This window comes from Oratosquilla oratoria, chromosome 2, assembly GCF_046742065.1.
Source record: "Oratosquilla oratoria isolate Oo_2021 chromosome 2, ASM4674206v1, whole genome shotgun sequence".
Lineage (NCBI taxonomy): Eukaryota > Metazoa > Arthropoda > Malacostraca > Stomatopoda > Squillidae > Oratosquilla > Oratosquilla oratoria.
Window position 1 is genome coordinate 7,510,082 of NC_134778.1, and position 14,178 is coordinate 7,524,259.

Here is a 14,178-nt window from a genome sequence, read left to right on the forward strand (position 1 = left end):
AATAAGAGATCAAATTGATAAAAGACAGAATAAAGGAAGAGAAATTAAAAAGAACAAGAGAATAATGAAAGCAAAGAGAAACGGTGAAGTAAAGATATATGAAATTAAGAAACAAAAAAAAAGTACTAACAAAATAAAATGAGCTAAATCTATTGCTACCGAAGGCAAGAGAAAGTGCACCAAACTAGAAAAATGAAAGTTCTTGGAAGAAATTAAGACTAAAAGATAATAAATAAAGAGAAGAAAAACTTATGAAATATAAAGAGACAAACAAAAAAGTGCTGAATAAAAGAAGAGCACCAAAATAGAAAAATGAAAGTTCTTGGAAGAAATTAAGATTAAATAATAAAAAATAAAGAGAAGAACAACTTATGAAATATAAAGAGAAACAAAAAAAGTGCTGAATAAAAAAAAGAGCCGGGAAAAAGAGGAATTTAAAAGAGAGACAAATTAAAAGAGAATAGAACATATAGAAAGCAAAAAGAGAACGGCCACGGGAATAATAATAAAAAAAGAGAGTAGAGAGGAGAGGGGAAGGAAAATATAATTACCTACCGCATCAAAATTTCTTTGGATGGGAAATCATGTATAAAACAAAGCAGATCAAAAAAATATTCATAAAAAAGTTGAAGATGAAACTAGGTATAGGCGGGATTAACTATGAAACACAATGTAAAAAAAAAAAAAGTGAAAATATGATATTCCTTAAAAAAAGGAATACCTTTAACAGAAATTCCTGTTTTACAAAGATATTCAAAATATCCTAAAGAATTAAAAATAGAACACATGAAAGGGACAGAAGAAAACGACATATAAGGAAATATATAATATAAAAAGGAGTTGATAAACTTTAAATATTTAACAAAAGGGAAGAAAAATTATCCTAAAGAATTAAAAATGGAACACATGAAAGGGACAGAAGAAAACGACATATAAGGAAATATATAATATAAAAAGGAATTAATAAACTTCAAATATTTAACAAAAGCGAAGAAAAAATTGACAATGAGAGGGATGGAGAAATAACCAATATCTGACATATAAAGAAAGAAATTCAAAATACCTAAGAGGAATGAAAAAATGAAGCAGATGAAAGGAATAGAAGAACAGGACGCATAAGGAAATATATAATGTAAAAACGAATTAGTCAACTTCAAATATACAAGAAAATGAAACGAAAAATAAATAGGGAGGGAAAATTAAAACTAAAGGGTTTTGACCAGATGCGAGAGGTAAGGAATACTAAGCACGAAAATGACCAAGTGGAAGAGGGAAGAGAGTGTGAAAAGCCCAACATAAAATATGAAAGGAGTGAGAAGGGATTCTGAAAGTGACTCAAGGCCGAGAACCTCACCGCAACTGAAAATTTCACAAAGAAATTTTTGAATTCGAGCGATGAAAAGAAGTGACATATATAACGATTCTGCGTGGAATTATAAGGACGTGATGAAAGAAGGAGGAGGAAAAAGGGGGTAACATGGAAAAGGTCCTGAGCTAATACTGATAGGTTGGAGGCTTTCTCTGTGTTGAACAGGTGCAAGAGGAGGTACGAGACGGATTACTTCCATTGCATGAACAGCTGAGTTAGATGAGAGTAATAAATATGTAATGAAAATTTAAGAGCGAGGAAAAATAAATACAGGGAAAGTACCTTGAATTAAGAGTTGAAAAAAATGTACATAAAAAAGGATAGCAAAATTTGTTTAGAAAAAAAATAGAGAGAAGGGTACTTGATGTCTCAAGCTCGCTATTTGTATGAAACAGAGGCTGGTAATGGAAAGATGACATTATAAAATAAACACATAATTATAATATAAGGGTAAAAATACATTTATTCAATAATCATGAACTATAAGAAGGCAATAGTAAAAGTTGTGCTACTTAACAACAGATAGAATATAAAAAGAAAATATAACTACTGCAGCTTTGTTAAGAAAAAATCTTCATGACAACAAATGATGACTGGTGAAGAAATCTTCATAATTTATTTACAACTAAGAGGAAGTAGACAAAGAGGTACATTAAAGTAAAAAAAAAATCATGAAAATAAATCCCCAAACTGAAAATTCATAAAGAACGAGACAACAATAGCCCCAACAACAATAATATGTTTAAGCGGAGAGAAAAGATGAAAGACTATTGAGGACGAAAAAAAAAGAACGCGAGAAAATAGAAGTAGAACACAAAGACGAAATGAGGCGGAAGGAGGGAAGGAAGGAGAGGGAATACGAGAAAGAGCAGACAGGCAACAAACGAGATTCAGAATGAAAGCAGAGCCGGATTAAGATGAAGGGAACTGTCAAAAGGAAAATGAGTTTAGAGAAAAAACTGTTCCAAGAAAAGGAGAAGGAAGAGTGGGAGGTGAAGCAAGAGGAACAAGGGGAAGAGTAGGAGAAGGAGTAGGAGGAGGAGGAGGAGGGGAGGGGAGGGGGAGTGGAGGGGGAAGGGAGGGGAGGGGGAGGAGGGGGAGGTGGTGTATGTGGATGTGGTGGTGATGGTTGTAGTGGTGGTGATGGTGGTGACGGTGTGGATTGTGGTGGTGATGGTGGTAATGGTGTGGATTGCGGTGGTGATGGTGGTGATGGTTGTAGTGATGGTGGTGATGGTTGTAGTGGTGGTGATGGTAGTGATGGTGTGGATTGTGGTGGTGGTGTGTTTGTGATAGTGGAAGTTGTGGTGATGGCGGCAGTGGTTCCTGCGGTGTTCTTAGTGTTGGTGGGAATGAAGTTGGAGGTGGTAAACCAGGTTGAGGAGAAAACGAAAGTGGAGATAGAGCTAGAGGTGGACGTTGAGGTTGAAATGGAGGATGTGATATAAGCAAAGGTGGAGGTGGAGGCGAGGGTTCAGGTGACGGTGGAGGGGATTTTGGAGATAGAGGTAGAGATGTATGAGGTGGAAGATGTAGTGGTGGAAGATGTAGTGGTGGAATATGTAGTCGTGGAAGATGTAGTGGTAGAATATGTAGTGGTGGAAGATGTAGTGGTGGAAGATGTATTGGTGGAAGATGTAGTGGTGGAAGATGCAGTGGTGGAAGATTTAGTTGTGGAAGATGTAGTGGTGGAAGATGTAGTGGTGGAAGATGTAGTTGTAGAAGAAGTGGTGTGTTCTATCTTAAAACAGAAAAAATAAAAACGTAGAGATCACATTAAGTCACAAGACAAATATGAAGAATATTATGAGTACAGAAAACATGACGGAAATAAGCTTATCTGAAGGAGGAAAGAAGAGACGAAGAGACGAGAGAGAGAGAGAGAGAGAGAGAGAGAGAGAGAGAGAGAGAGAGAGAGAGAGAGAGAGAGAGAGAGAGAGAGAGAGAGAGAGAGAGAGAGAGATAGGAAAGAAATCACAAGACACAAACGTAGAGGAAGCGAGCCAGGTTTAGCAAAATTGACAGGGAGAAAGAGGGAAGAGGGAAGAATGAGGAAAGAAGAAGATGAGTCAAGAAAGGATTGAAGTAAGAAATGTGTTGAGGAGCGAGAAGGATGTGAGAGGAAGGACACAGTTAGATGTTAGAGGTCAACCTAAATAGTCATTTGCAGAATGGGTCTATCCCCATGGGGACAATACAGGCTTTGTACCTGAGAACAAATATGTATATATATATATATATATATATATATATATATATATATATATATATATATATTGGGGGGACTGAAATGGATGTTTGTGAACAATAAGTATAAAAATATCCTATTAATCCAGACATCAGTGATCTTAAGGCTAATACATCCGGCTTTATTTATTTTGATAAAACTTCAGTGGCCAAACAATTTTTAAAAAACCTACAGAGAACAAGAAAGTATAATATACGAACAAACCAAATTATATTCGTTTACTCAGTTTTTTAGTTAGTATGAGTGTATAACATGTATAGTTAAAAGCAAAATTTTATTCATCCAGATTCTATAGTCTGTTCAAGAAAATTACTTAACTGTAACCTAAATACTAAATAAGAAAATGTATATAACGTACTTGACTAAAAAAAAAAATTACGTTAAATCTGTAACGCGAGTGAAAACCTTGGCTCGTATAAGGTTGAACCCATTTTTTTTTTTTTTTTTTTTTAGGTAATATGCATCAGAAATGAATCATGAAGATGATATGAATCTCATCTTTAAAAGAATAAATAATTATCATATTTGGTGGAAATACGAGGAATGAGAACAATGTCTAACGAGGTTTGCAAATACCTACAAGAACATACAAGTCAGGCATAAAGGTCTTCATTAATACAATCCAAAGCTTCTGTAAGAGATATGCGATTAACTCTACAATTGCTATTTATGAAGAGCTAAGGTTAGGTTAACTGAAAGAACAATAGAACTATAAATGTTTGTATAAGAAGTATAAGGATCAGGGTGCTGTACATTGAAAGTACTTCTGTAAATTAAAATTTGATTCTATGATTTGTCAGGTATTCAGAAAATTCACAAAACAGAATTCAAATTCACTGTCTTTTTTTCCTTTGTCTATCCAAGAAAATTACTTAACTGTAAGCTATATCACGAACTCCACACACACACACACACACACACACACACACATATATATATATATATATATATATATATATATGTATATATGTATATTATATGTATATGTATATATGTACTATATATATATATTATATATATATATATATATATATATATATATATATGTGTGTGTGTGTGTGTGTGTGTGTGTGTGTGTGTGTGTGTGTGTGTGTGTGTGTGTGTGTGTGTGTGTGTGTGTGTGTGTGTGTGTGTGTGTGTGTGTGTGTGTGTGTGTGTCTGTGTGTGTGTCTGCGTGTGTATTAACGTGAAAACTATAACGTGGGTCAGAACTTTTGCTCGTGATTGTATGTACAAACGTAGAACTAAAACAATTTGTTTAGTTAATATTCATCAGCAATGAATCACAACGATGCTATGAGTCCCGTCTTCAAACGAATAAATGATTATCATCTTTGGTGGAAATAAGAGAGATGAGAACAATGTATAACGACGATTGCAAATTCTTGCAAGAACATACAAGTTATACATAAAGGTTTTCGTTGATACAACCCGTATCTTCTGCAAGAGATATGTAATTAAAATCTACAATTGCTTGTAATAAAGATCTGAGGTTAGATTAACTGAATAAGTAATTGGGAAGATGAACTATGAATGTTTGCACAAAAAGTATATAGTTCAACGAGCTGTACATTGAAAGTATTTCAATCATATTACGATGCTAAAGCAGCTCTCGCTCTGTAAGCAAGTGAGGCATCTTAAAACCGTTCTTTGGTTTATTTTCGGCAAATTAGAATTAGATTCTACGATTTTTCAGATAGTCTTTTAGATATATTATTTGGGCTAAATATTGAGGCCCGACTGACGATTCCTGGAAAATGGAACCTGGAAAGTCTAGATTCCAGAGTAATTAAGAAAGACGAACATAATAAAATGGCGAAATTAGGAAGCTCCTGGAAATATTTAGAATGCGCTAGGAGGCGCTGAGCCATGAACAAGATCATCGTCTGTGGTCTTAGTGTTCGGACTTCAAAGGAGAATAGATTGAGGAAGGAAATAAGCAAGAACTAATTCATAAACTAAGTGGTTGACGAATGGAATAGACTTAATAAACATATAGCAAACGCTGAAACTATTAGTTGTTTTTAAGAGAAGGTTAGGTACATCTATTAATGGAGATGGTGTTGCAAGATGATTGAAAAGAAAAGTCAATCCTTTAGAAGTCTTGCGCACTTAGGCATATATTGTGAGACTGAACTCCGACATCTTCAGCCAACTCTCAAGGGATTCTCCATTGTGCTTGAGATCTGACTCCCAAAGGACGCACCATATTCACCGGGTCTTAACAGTGAACAGAAAGCCAGGCATTTCAGGCTATGCCCAACACCTATGAGGACAATAGATACTTCTTTCATCATTGCCAACCTTTCAAGATCAACTTGTGTCACCATTTCATTTCTTATCACATTTTTTTTTTTTTTTTTTTTTAATGTTTCTACCCTTTTTAAGTTTTTAAATAGATATATCCCATGCATGGATACTGAGAGTCCAGACTCAGTCCATGCATTGTAAATAATAAATATAAGAAAATAACGTATGATTATGGCAAGAGCTTATTAGTGTTTGTGTAAATCAGAATCTAACAACCTCCCGAATCTTACCCGGAGGTTGCTTTTATTTGCAAAACAGAGAAGACTGAAACATCAAAGTGAATACTATCTCACCGAGCTTATTTCACCAAACCAGTAAATGTAGATCACCAACTACAAATCTACAGTAGTAATTGATAATAGACAAAACACTGTCTAGTATAAGCCTCATGGTCTCTTGCAGTCTCCTTCATTCTTACGTTCTTATGTTAAGTCATTGGATACTCTTGTATTTGAATGCGCTCCGTGGCGTGTGAAGGAAGATCGAGACCAATGCTATACTTGTTATATACAGAGATGTATTCATTGTTGTTACATCTGTAAAAGTATATATTTGTTATTTTTTCTATTTACTTATTTTGTTATTTTTTATTTATCTGTTATTTAGTTATTTGCTTATGTATTATATATTCCTTTCTCTATTTACATGTCTATTCATTTATCTGTTTATATATATAGCTTTCACTTATTGACTAATTGATTAAATTGTCTATTCAGTTATTATCTTTCTATTTGCTTATCTACTTATTTATATGATAATTTGTTCGTTTATTGATTAATTTATTACTTATTCCCCCCCTTTTATACGATTAGTTACATGTGGGCAACCATCGATCAAAATCATAACAAGAGTGTCAAGAATACATTGGCAGGACAAAGGAAGCCACTATTCAGCGCGTCATAGAGAGACAATATTTAGGACTTGGTGCAGTTCGCCAAATAGCCTTGTCAGGGTTCACGAAATATTACTCCGGAAAATATCGGTGTCTGACATGCCACAGCCTGAAGAAAAGTCTGCTGGTCCATCACACGTTCTGGTCCATTTTTTTTTTAACAAGAACTATTAAGGACAATGTTTCAAGTTAAATAATTTTGATTTTTCTTTAGCAAGTTACAGACAATTCTGTATTTTGCATCCCAGTGGGTTGTTAGAATGTTTAAGTCTTTGACAGTCATCAAGGAAAGTAGTGTAATATGAACGAGTCATGTAAATAGGTCCATACACTCGCAGGCTGCTTGTTCGGCCATCGGAGAAAATCAGGAATGTGGAGGCCAAACTGAGTATATAGACCTCCATACACACTCAGTTTAGACTGTACAGTCCTCATTTTGTCCGCCGGCCGTATAGGCGACCTGCAATTGTATGGGGGTGCTTAAAGGAATTCTAGGCGTGAATCTACTAATATAGATATTTGAGATTATATTTCATAAAAATACCCAGAATGTGTAGGATATTAAATATACTAGAGCTAGCATTTATATGTTTATATTTTTCCATTAGTTAAAAAAATCGCCAGGCGACAACCAAACTATAAATAAAATTCAGTATAGATATGTTAGTGGAGATAGATTTAACCTTTGACGACATTTAAGAGAAATAATTTCCTGAATAGGGAAAAGGAGGAGGATAAATTGAGGTAAAAATATGTCAAAAAAATCTATTCCCTCGAGGAGACTTGTACTTTTGCAGAAGGGCGACAACTAGGCTCCGAGTAAGGAATAGGTGAAGGAAAAACTATATAGCGTGAGTTAGAAATAAGAAAAGACTTTATTTTATACAGTAATTGCTGGGGAATGGTGGATTGCTTTACCAAATATGCCTTAAAAAATCAAGCCCGGTTTTAAACGTGAGATATCTATAATCCTTTAGGAAGTGTTATTGTTGATATTGGCTAAAGTTTACCATCGCTTTTATCCTTATTGAAACCCTTTTAGGCAGTAAGAACCAAAGATGAGAGCTAAGTCACTGGATCACTGAATAAAAAGATAGATTAATTGCTATCATCGCTATCAATTATGGGTGACGCGGCGAAGCCACTAAGCTGTCAGAGAACAGGAAATATTTAAATAAATGTTGGCACTTAACACTTTTATAGTTTGTTCGAATACAAACTTTGTCTTCGGTGATTAATAACTTCCAGAATGAAAGGGAACAATGTTTCTTGTGTAAGTAAAACCAAAATAAAGGTATTTTTTGAAGTCTTTGAATACAGATTTTGTCTTCGATAATATATGACTTCTGAAATAGGAGAGAACAAATTTCCTTCTATAAATAAAATCAAGATAACATCTCTTGAAGTTAAAACTTCACCTAATCGGACGATGATGATGAGTCGTCACGATAGCCAAAAAGTCATAAACGTTTAAAATATTTCGCCGACAGCATTTATGTATTTTAGTAATAAAACCATTAATATAATTAATTACGTGTGGATTTGTTATGTATTGATCCATGCCAAATATTATGACAATAATTTATAACAAAAATACAAAAAGTAGCAGATATAAATCGTTCTGTCTACGGTGAGGGCACCTATTACGTGGGGATTTATTATGTATTGATCCATGCCAAATATTATGACAATAATTTATAACAAAAATACAAAAAGTAGCAGATATAAATTGTTCTGTCTACGGTGAGGTTGCCTATTACGTCGGCATTTTGGTAAAAAAAAACGTAGGAAGCCCTTGGGGCAATTCCAGAAAAATGAAGATAAATGGAAAATGGAATGTAGTTTTAAGGCACAAGAACGGAAGAACGATTCTGCAGGAAATTCTAAAGATAAGCAAACAATTGGAAAGAAAAACAAGTGTCATGTGTCAAATGGCGTGGAGAAGGAAGATGTAAACACGTCACTCAAAGAAGATTTGTTGAAAAACACAAACGCCTTATTGAGAAATTGGGTCGTTCGATCATAACTAATAATATATGGAATTAAGAACAACTACCCAGGTCTATGTAAGAGATTTTGGAGTACGTAGATAAATATATATACCAAAGGCTTTTTCCCCCTTACATGGGAGGTAGCCAAAAAACATAGGAAAAGAAAACACCTCCACCCATTCCATCCCCTACATACTCCACTCCTCTCTATCCTCTTCCCTCCTTCTTATCTTGGCACCTCCTGGATGACGGGTCATCCCTGCATCTTTTTCACTGCCCTGGGTCAGAAGCAGTGTCGCAAGAACCTCCCCCTCTCCACCCCCTTATGCAGAAAAGGAGAAGAGGGGGAGAAATCCCTTCGGGCTATGTCAATTTATTTCTCATACATACTCCCTCACCCACCCACTCCCCCTAATGCATCACAGCATCCTCCATACGCAATCATTCTCCATTCTCCTCTATCTTCTGTCCTCTCCCGTCCTTCCTCAACTGAAATTCCCCTCTTTCCCAGTGCCCCTTTTACCCCATCCAGAATGAAAGGGAACAATGTTTCTTGTGTAAATAAAACCAAGATAAAGGAATATTTTGAAGTCGTTTGAATACAGATTTTGTCTTCGATAATATATGACTTCCGAAATAGGAGAGAACAAATTTCCTTCTAGGGCGCCCCCTCGTGTTCACTCCTTCCACCTCTGCCTTCCACACCTTTTTTACTAGTTTTTCTTCACTCCTTCTTTCCATGTATCCAAACCATCCCAACATTTTTTCATCAACCATATCTCCCAACTCTCTTTACACCCCCGTTATCCTCATCATCTCATTTCTCAATCTATCTAACCTAGTAACCTCTATTATACTTCTCAGGCATTTAATCTCAAACACATTTAAACTTCTTTTCTCTTCCTCTCTTATGCTCCATGTTTCTACCCCGTACTGTACCGTTGGTACAATCACTCCTTCATACAATAATCCTCTTTCCATTAATTCCCAAATGTCTATTTCTCATTACAAATTTTAATCCCCCAAGGAATTTACTCGCTTCTCTCAATCTACATTCTACCTCCACCTTCACTCCTCCCTTTCCTGCCACATTCGCACCCATGTATATAATACTATCCACTTCCTCCAGTCTCTCTCCCCTAATACTCACTTCAAGTCTGCTGCCACTTTCTCGCCTAGTACATTTCATCACATTACTTTTACCCACATTTATCTTCAATTTACTTCTTTCGCACACCTTCCCAAACTCTTTCACTAGATTCCTCAGTCCCTCCTCTAATCCTGCTACAAGCGCAGTGACTTCAGCAAACAACAACTGGCTTATCTCCCATTTTTCTCCATTTTCTTTAACAATCTTCAATCCCTGACCCACTATCTTGCATTCACCTCTCGCACCACCCCATCCATGTATAAATTGAACAACCAAGGCGATATAACACATCCCTGACGAAGTCCTACCTTTACCTCAAACCACTCACTCTCTCCATTTCAAATCCTAACACAAGCTCTTCTACTCTCGTAAAAAACCTTGATTGCTCTTTACAGCTTTCCTTCTGTCCCATATATCTGCATTATCTCCTACAATTCCTTCATGTCTACCCTGTCATAAGCCTTTTCCAGATCCATAAAAGCCCAGATACATCCTTACCTTTTCCTATAGCTTTCTCACATATCTGTCTTACCACAAAAATCTGATCTACACAACCCCTACCTATCCTAAACCCACACTGTTCCTCACCAATTACTTCCTCTGTTCCTCTCTTAATCCTCTCAATCTAGACCCTTCCATAAGCTTCCCCAACTGCACTTAACAAGCTGATCCCTCTGAAACTACTACACTCACACTATTCCCTTTTCTCTTATATAGTGGAACTATACAGGCACTCCTCCAGTCCTCCGGCACACTACTCACTCTTAAACAAACATTAAATAACTTCACCAGCCAACCCACCATCAATGTACCTCCTCCTTTCAGACATTCTCCATGGCATCCATCCAACCCAGGTACTTTACCTGCTCTCATCTTCATAACAGCTGCCAGGCTGCCTTCACGTCATCTTTCCTTATTTCTCCTCCATTTTCCTCACTCATCACTGTCATTTTCTTATCACTTCCTACTACAACTACCTTTCCCTTCCTATCCTCCTTCACATTTAGTAACTCCCTAAAATAATCGGCCCATCTTCCCCTCACTGCCTTCTCTCCCATTATTATCTCTCCCTCTGGAGCACAAAATAATAAAATTAGATAAACAAATATACAAAATATGAATGATACTAAAAGACATATATTACGATAAAATGAAAAGACAAGTCATTAGGAAATAAAAGGATATGACGAGAACCCTATTAAAATTTATACACTCACATAAATACATATGGTTTACACGTGAGAAGGAATTAGTATGCCGGCATATACATATATACATACATACATACATACATGAATACACAAATACATACACGCACACATACATACATACATACATACATACATACGTACTTACAGATATACGTTCGCCATTACATATATACTCGTATACTCGTACATACATGCATACACACATACATACATACATACACACATACATACATACATACATACATACATACATACATACATACATACATACATACATACAAACATACATACATATATACATACATACATGCATACAGATATACGTTCGCCATTACATATATAGTACATACATGCATACTTAGCAAACATATGTATATATACCGTAGAAAGGGGTAAAAGTAACTACATAGAGATAATATCCAGTTCTACAACATGTGGCTACCTTTGTGTATATATGTATATATATATATATATATATATATATATATATATATATATATATATATATATATATAAAATGTGTGTGTGTGTGTGTGTGTGTGTGTGTGTGTGTGTGTGTGTGTGTGTGTGTGTGTGTGTGTGTGTGTGTGTGTGTGTGTGTTAATGAAGAGAGAAGGTTATCAGTAATGCACGTGAGATAAAAATGACAACATTGGGTGAGTTATTAAGTTTTGTCCTTATATTCTCAATTTTCTTGATTAAAAATTTGCCATTAACCGGGTGAATTGTAACTAGGTCTCCATATTCTTTTATATCATTTCCTTTAATTCTAGAGCACAATGTTTCGTCTTCAGAAGGATATATTTAAGAGTAAACAGTAATAACAAAAAGACACAATCATATACAGCAACGATGGCAATTGTACAAAAAAATGTACACGAAAAAATCTTTTGAAATACGGGAAAAATACAATACACTCATTGCAACGAGTGAATTATATACATACATGTATATACAGTATATATATATATATATATATATATATATATATATATATATATATATATATATTTATATATATGTATATATATATATATATATATATATATATATATATATGTATATATATGTATGTATATATATTATATATATATATATATATAATAAATACATGATAGATATAAATACCCACCCACATACACACACACAGACACACAGACACACACACACACACACACACACACACACACACACACACACACACACACACACACACACATATATATATATATATATATATATATATATATATATATATATATATAAAATATATATATATAAAATATATATATACATATAATAATATATATATAATATATATATATATATATATATATATATATAATATATATATATATATATATATATATATATACTTAGTAACCATGTATTAAGCGCTGAACCTATCAGCTGTTCTAAAAAACGATCAGAGAACTTTATGAATGGGGATGACAGATGGTGATGGATACGGAGCTGCCTAGTGTAGGCCTTATGGTCTCTTGCAGTCTCCTTTATTCTTATGTTCTTATATATATATATATATATAAATATATATATATATATATATATATATATATATATATATATATATATATATATGTGTTGGTACATTGTGACTAGTTGATGAAGGTGGAAAAAGAAGTCACTGGATTTTGTTCCGAATTTTTTAGTTTATTCCTGACCGATTTTGCTCTATGCTTCTTCAGAAGAAGCAAGCATAGAGCAAAACCGGTCAGGAAAAAACTCAGAAACTCGGAACTAGACCCGTGACACCTTTTTCCACCCTCATCACATATATACATACATATATATACATATATATATATATATATGTATATATATATATATATATATACATACATATATAATTAAAGTGAATGGCAAGCTTGTTATGACAGAGCTTCTTGTCGTATTTTTCTCTCTTAGAGTAATTTTGCCTTCTGCAGGCAGTAACCTTAATAAAGCACCATATGTCATGCAGTGGAATAACATACATAATTAAAAAAAAAACGCGTTTTCACATCTCTTGGTGCTTCCTCAGTGGCAGGTAAGAATCAAAGGGCTGGGCTGGTGTGTGTGAATTATATATGCTACAGGCTGTGGGATTTTGTCTAGTCGTCGATGTGGAATTTTGTCTGGTCGTCGATATGGGATTTTGTTTGGTTGGCGTCGCCGGAGCTCCGTGTCGTCCTGTAGGTTGGAGGTTGGAGTGTATCTGTGTTCTTTGTCTCATTTTCATTGGGGAATGACTTTCTCACAATTGGTAGGATTTTTAAGTCCTCGAATTGGGTATTCATTCCCGGAGATAGATCCTTAATATACAAAACTTATATATATATATATATATATATATATATATATATATATATATATATATATAAATATATATATAAATATATATGAGTAAATAAATATATGTATATATATATATAAATATATATATATACATATATATATATATATATGTATATATATATATATAAATATATATATACATACACAGATATTTATATATATACATATATATATATATATAATATAAATATATGCATATATATATATACAGTATATAAATATACATATATACATACATATAAATATATATATATATGTATATATATAAATATATACATATAAATATATGTATATATATATACACACATATATATACATATATATGGGTTTATATATATATATATGTTTATGTATAATATATATATATATATATATATATATATATATATATATATATATATATATATGGTGAAGATGTGTCTAGACAGTTGTTGATAGCAGATACAGTATTTAGGAAGAAAGTCAAGCATAAGTATACACGGGAGAGGGTGGGGGATGAAAGGGTGGTAGATAGGGCTTAGATGGACTATGTAATTGTAACCATGAGAATAGTAGGAAGAGTTTTGATGTACATATTCTAATGGGAGAGTGTGGGAATATCAGACTATTTTTTGGTTGAAGGTAGGTTGGGAGTGGATGTTAGATGGAAGAA